Genomic DNA, 7,014 nt, shown 5'->3' on the forward strand with positions numbered 1-7,014 from the left:
GGACCCTCTCGTTTCCTACGTGCCTCTTAGGGTGTAATCAGCTCACCATGCTGAGTGTGAGTTAAGGATTTAAAAGTAAGCATATCAGGGCTTCCCTGGTGGCGCAGTGGTTGAGAGTCCGCCTGCCGATTCAGGGAACACGGGTTCGTGCCCCGGTCCGGGAAGATCCCACATGCCGCGGAGCGGCTGGGCCCGTGAGCTATGGCCGCTGAGCCTGCGCATCCGGAGCCTATGCTCCGCAGCGGGAGAAGCCACAACAGTGAGAGGCCCGCGTACCGCAAAAAAAAAAAAAAAAAGCATGTCATATAATATTGCCTCTGAATGCAAGGCAACTCCTTCATCTGGTTCTCAACCAAAGAAGCAGGGAACTGTTCCAATGAGGGAGAAGGAGATGGCTGTAATTTTGGCCTTATTAGCTTGCTTTAGAACTTAACTTTGGCCATAAGATGCAGGTCTACTGTCTATCTGGTACTGAATACTAGTTTATAGTCTCAGTGTGGAATAATGCCTAGCAAGCCCACTATTCAGCATATGCCGGACTTTTCAGTTTAGAAAACTGTATTCTTAAGTCAGACTTTACTTAGGTCTTGAACTTAGCCTATGAATGTGTCCAAGCATGGCTTCTAGATGTGAAATGCAGGGCCTGTGAAATCTAAAGCTATGTGTTTTCCTTTTCTTACTGACAACTACAACTATGGAATGAATGAAAATTTCCTTAGCTAAAAAAGCAGTTTGCACAGACTATCAGTCAAGTATTAGTTTTTTTAACCAATCTGATTATCAAAAGTTGAGAAAATAAAGCAACAGTATCCCACATTTGCAAAGCATAGGGAAATCAGTACTCTCATACAATGTCTTTGGACATACAGATTGACATAACTGTTTTTTGAGAACTGTTTGATGGTATCAACAAGTCACATGTAGAAACCCTTTGATGTGCCATTTCTATTTTCTAATTTTTTCCTTCAGAAATACTGATTAATGTGCTGAAAAATATATGGACAGGGGATTTCTACCGCAGCATTGTTTATAACAGCAAAAATATTGGAAACAACATAAATGCTCAGATAGAGGAATGGCTAAATAAATTATGGTATATCCAATCTATCACATTCAATGTCTCATGAAAAAATAAAATGAGATAGAACTATATATAGTGACAGATGTCCAAGATACTTGGTTAAGTGAAAAAACAAGCTTTAGAATCCTGTGAAATGCTGCACAATTTCCTCCTCAAACTGCTTGCTTCCTAGTATCTGCTGATGTTATCACTTTATTCCTAGGTTGTACAGAAACTACATTTGGATACTTGAATGTTATTGTTCTCTGTCTCTCAAGAAAATTAAAACAGCTGTTCAATTATATGTCATTCTCCTTCATTATGTGACTATATGTGTTACAGAAAAGCACCAAACCCTGGTAAATAATTATGTCAATAAATAGGAAAGAAATCCAGATGTTTTCTTTTTGGGGAATATAATTTTAAAAGTGAACTTCCTTAAAGAAAATAAACAAATTACAAAGGTAGCACATGATTTTTACCTCCTCAGATGAAACAGGTCTGAAATATATAGAGTTATAAGTTAGAATGCACCTTAATCTTATTCCAAATCCAAATTCTCTCCATAGATAATCACTTAAAATATTCTGGTTTGGAATACTCCAGACCTCTTCCTAGGCATCTACTTACTTATACCCATATATAGGTAACTACAGTCTTCTGTAGATAACTACAGCTTTCTATAGCTAAGTATTCTTTTTCTGTTTTTAACAAAAATGACATTATACCACACATGCTATTCTGCAGGGATTAATGGACACTCTCCTCAGCGTACCACAGTTAGATAAGATCCAAATGTTTTTCACCCTTGTGTCACTACTCCATATTCAGATCATTGCAAAATGACAGATCAGTGAGTCACATGTTCTCCCCTTGCCCAGGAGATAGCAGACCACCTTTATTGATCATTCCACCAACACTTTATGAAACGATAGAGGAGTACTTTGCCAAAAGAAAATTCAGGTGTCAAAAGGTAGAAAAAGAAATATTAAGTGGGCAACAACCATAGAAGGCTGCATCTCTGTAGTAGGCTTGCTCAATATACTAGGGAGAACATACAAGCAAACAAAATCTAGACAATAGGAGAGAGGAATTATGATGTGCCATGGGTGCAAAGATGAGGAAGCAACTAACTTTACCTGGAATTTTAGGGAAATCTCAACGTGGCTTAAGTGATGATTAAGAATTTCCCAGTCAGTGAATGGAATTCCAGCACTGAAGCATGAAAATAGGGTAAAATGGTGAACATGCAGAACTCACCCCTCTTTCAAAGTCCAAATCAATTCTCATAAATTACTCGAAATTATTTGATTTTCCAACTACTTACCGTATGAATTCCTCATTTAGAATTTCATCAAATAATATACTACATTTTTCCTAAGACGTTTCATGAATATGTATCATGTTTTGGTATTGAACATAAGTATTGATAGATGTTTCATTTATTACACAAACTAAGGTCATTTGAGAGATTCATTATGTCTATATGTGATCTAATAGGTGTAAGACCTGAATTGCTTCTGGTATTATTAATTTGACCTTTTACTTTTATGGATAACACTACTTTGAGGTAAGGAACAAGGACCTCTCCTATTAATTTTGTAACCCTCCAATAAATATTCCACTGTCTTATGACCTGATTTTGTGGAAATATTAAATTGTCACTATAATTGGTAAGATTACAGCTTTTTCCAAAATTGCTAAGGGAGAGGTATTTGGTCACTGAAAATATCAGTGTCCCAACTATAGTATGATGAATTTTATTTCAATAATCTTTCCATCTCTGAACTAAGAAAATAATATTCTGTCACCTCTTATGTCCTTGGGGCTTATGAACAACTGTACATTGCTAGCAGAGAGATATTTGACAGCTGGGATTAGGACAGGTGGATGGAAAAGGAAGGATATATACAGAAGCCCAATTTAGTTCTGTATCTCATGACCTAATCTCAGAAGAGTAGTAAGATTAAAAGGAGACAGTAAAGAATCCTAGAGTGGATGGCAAACTTTCCCAAAGCATATTGGTTAATTTCTGACTGAACTTTAAAAGGAAAAATAGTAGTATCAATTATACATTTATAATTTTTAGAGTAATTGAATCTTTATAGTAGAGGAATATTATGTTAGGGACTGGGTGTTTGTGTCCTCCTCAAATTCATATCTTGAAGCCATAACCCTCAATGTGATGTTATTTGCAGAGAGGTCTTTGGGAGGTAATTAGGTTTAGATGAGGTCATGAGGGTGGACCCTCAAGGTGGAATGAGTACACTTTTAAGAAGAGGAAAAGACCCCAGAGCTCTCCTTCCCACCCACCCACCCCCACCCTTGAGGATATAGCAAGAAAGCAGCCATCTGCAAGCCAGGAAGAAGGCCTTCACCAGAACCCAGCCATGCTGGCACCCTCATCTAGGAATTCCAGCCTCCAGAACTATGAGAAATAAATGCTTGTTGTTTAAACCACCCAGTCTATGGTATTTTTTATAGCAGCTCAAGCTACTAACATGTCATATTAAGGTACAAAATATAAGCTTTTCTCATATAAAGTTATATTCCAAACCTTTGCAAATAGAATTTATGTAAAAATATCAGGACTTCTGATTTCAGCTCCAAGCTATAAAGAGCTTGGAAGTTGTCTCTCCATCCTTACAACAAGAAAAAGCTGAACATAGTAAAAATCAATACATTTTCTTGGAACCGTCACAGCACTGAGATCTCAAGGCAAACTGCCATCCTGAAATCTGGAGGGACAAGGGGAATCCAAAGAGTCATAGCCAATGTTTCCTTACCTGGAACAAGCCACTGCAGCTGTAACTGGTTAACTTTGACAAATATGTAGAGACTGAGTGTGTACCAGTATGAGAGTGAGAAACTCCTATAGGCCACAGTCTTATGTTTCCCCCCACACTTTTGTGGTTTTAATTGTCATCAGGTTCTGGTGATGTATTAGTTTGCTAGGGCTGCCATAACAAAATGCCACAGATTGGGTAATTTAAACAACAGAAATTCATTTTCTCACAGTTCTGGGGTCTATAAGTCCAAGATCAATGTACCGTAGGGTTGGTTTCCTCTGAGGCCTGTTTCCTTGGCTTGCAGATGACCACCTTCTGGCTGTGCCCTCACATGGTCTTTCCTCTGTGTAAATGCACCCCTGGTATACCTTTGTGTGTCCTAATCTCCTCTTCTTTTGAGGACACCAGTCAAATTGGATTAGGGCCCACCCTAATGCCTTTAGTTTAAGTTAATTACCTCACTTAAGGCCCTATCTCCAAATACAGTCACATTCTGAGGTATTGGGTGTTAGGTCTTCAACGTATGAATTTTAGAGGGGACACAATTCAGCCCATAACACATGGCCAAGAGCTGAGAAAGATACCCTCATAGCTCTGGCAGGAAATAGGGAACGGAAACCATTTTGAGATATATCCATAACAAAGGCCAACTTTCCAGGGGAAAATTTTACCTAACCCTTTCCCACCTGGGGAAAGGGAATTTTTGCACTCCAGGCCCCCCTCGCCTTCTTGTAACACCTAAGGCAGGGATGATAGCTAAGAAATACTTTTAAAAGTTACAGCCGAGGGATACAAGCTCTCTCAGTAACTTAGATTTAATCATAAGATTATAGAATTCTTCTTCTACCCAACATCTTACCACCACGCTGACAGGGCTCCAGTATAACTGTGGTTTGGAGCTGAAAGAGCTTCAAAATGTGGACTCTCTTGAGGAGTACTTGGGGAACTCAAAAGTGAACAGTGAGGACAAAAACTAGGACAGTAGAAGAATTTGAAGACTCTGGAATCTACATCTATAGGAAACTTTAAACACAACCTAAATCCTGACCAGATTAACATAAAACCTCACACTAAAGGTCTGTTTATTTCAGTTTGTATTCCTGATATATCATAGCCACCTTTCAACAAAAAGAGTAAAAGGAATACTAAAAGGAAAGAAAAAACATGCTCTGAAGAGACAAAGTAAGCATCAGAATCATACTTAGATATGACATAGAGTTTGGAGTTATCACACTAGGAACTTAAATTAACTGTAATTAATATAAGAAGGGCTCTAATGGGAAAAGTGGATAACATGCAAAAACAGATGCTTAATATAAGCACAGAGATGGAAACTCTAAGAAAGATTCAAAAAGAAATGCTAGAAATCAAAAACACAGTAACAGAAATGAAGAAACCTTTGATGTCTCATCAGCAGACTGGACATAGCCAAGGAAGGAATTAGTGAGCTTGAAAACATGTCAATAGAAGCTCCCCAAACTGTAATGCAATGATGAAAAGAATGAAAAAAGGTGAACAGAACACTAAGAACTATGGGAAACTTTCAAAGGTGCCATAATATGTAATTGGAATACTATTATCGACTACATATATAATAGTATATATGTAATTAGAAAAAAAAAAGGAGCAGAAGAAAGTAATGAATTAATAATGGTTGAGAACTTACCAAAAGGACAGACACTGAACCACAGATCTAGGAAGCTCAGAGAACACCAAGCAGGTTACATACCAAAAAACCAAAAGAAGACTACACCTAAGAATATCATACTCAAACTGAAGAAAGACAAAGACAAAGAGAAAATCTTGAAAGAATTCAGAGGGGAAACACCTTCCATATTGAGAAACAAGGGTAAGAAGTACAAAAGACTTTTCCTCAAAAACAAGCAATAAGAGAGTGGACTGAAATACATAGTGTTAAAAAAAAACCCTGCCAATCTAGAATTCTATATCCAGAAAAAAATATTCATTGAAAGTGAAATAAGGAGAAATAAAGGGTAAATAAAAGGAGAAATAATTTCTCAGACAATAAAACTTGAGAAAATTTGTATGAGCAGACCTACCTGGCATGAAAGGTTAAAAGGAGTTCTTCAGAAAACAGAAAGCTATATAGGTCAGAAACAGGAATTTACATAAAGAAAGGAAGAGCATCAGGAGAGGACTATATGAAGGGGAGATAAAATCTCTTATGTTTTATTCTTAGTTGATCCAAAAGATAGCTTTTTCTTTAAAGTAATAATAGTAACAATGTATTGAGTGATTATAGTGTATGGCTAAGTGAAATGAATTATAGCAATGCCATAAGGTATGAGAGTAAAGAATTAGGAATCCTCTGCTATAAAGTACCTTCCCTGAATGTAAAGAAGTATAGTGTTATTTGAAGATGGACTTGGATTAGTTAAAAATGTATATTTCAGACTTCAGGGAAACTACTAAAATTTTTTAAATAAATATAATTGATAGGCTAATAGAAGAGATAAAATGGAATCATATAAAATGCTCAATTAAAATCCCCAGGAGAACTCAGTAAAAGAGGAGAAAACAAAGAACGCATGCAATGAAGAAAAAAATGGCCATAAATATGGAATATATTTCTACAACTATATCAATACTATATTTAAATGTGAAAGGTCTAAAGGTATGTCTGTCAAAAACATATAAATTGTCAGCGTGGATTAAAAAAACAAAACCTAACCAAATGTTGCCTATAAGATACCCATTTTATTTTATTTTATTTTATTTTTAACATCTTTATTGGGGTATAATTGCTTTACAATGGTGTGTTAGTTTCTGCTTTATAACAGAGTGAATCAGTTATACATATACATATGTCCCCATATCTCTTGCCTCTTTGTCTCCCTCCCTCCCACCCTCACTATCCCACCCCTCCAGACAGCCACAAAGAACCGAGCAGGTTTCCCTGTGCCATGCGGCTGCTTCCCACTGGCTATCTACCTTACGTTTGTTAGTATATACATGTCCATGTCTCTCTCTCGCCCTATCACACCTCACCCTTCCCCCTCCCCATATCCTCAAGTCTGTTCTCCAGTAGGTCTGTGTCTTTATTCCTGTTTTACCCCTAGGTTCTTCATGACATTTTTTTCCCTTAAATTCCATATATATGTGTCAGCAGACGGTATATGTCCTTCTCTTTCTGACTTACTTCAC

Source organism: Lipotes vexillifer, unplaced genomic scaffold, assembly GCF_000442215.2.
Source record: "Lipotes vexillifer unplaced genomic scaffold, Lipotes_vexillifer_v1.1 scaffold578, whole genome shotgun sequence".
In the NCBI taxonomy this organism is placed as follows: domain Eukaryota; kingdom Metazoa; phylum Chordata; class Mammalia; order Artiodactyla; family Lipotidae; genus Lipotes; species Lipotes vexillifer.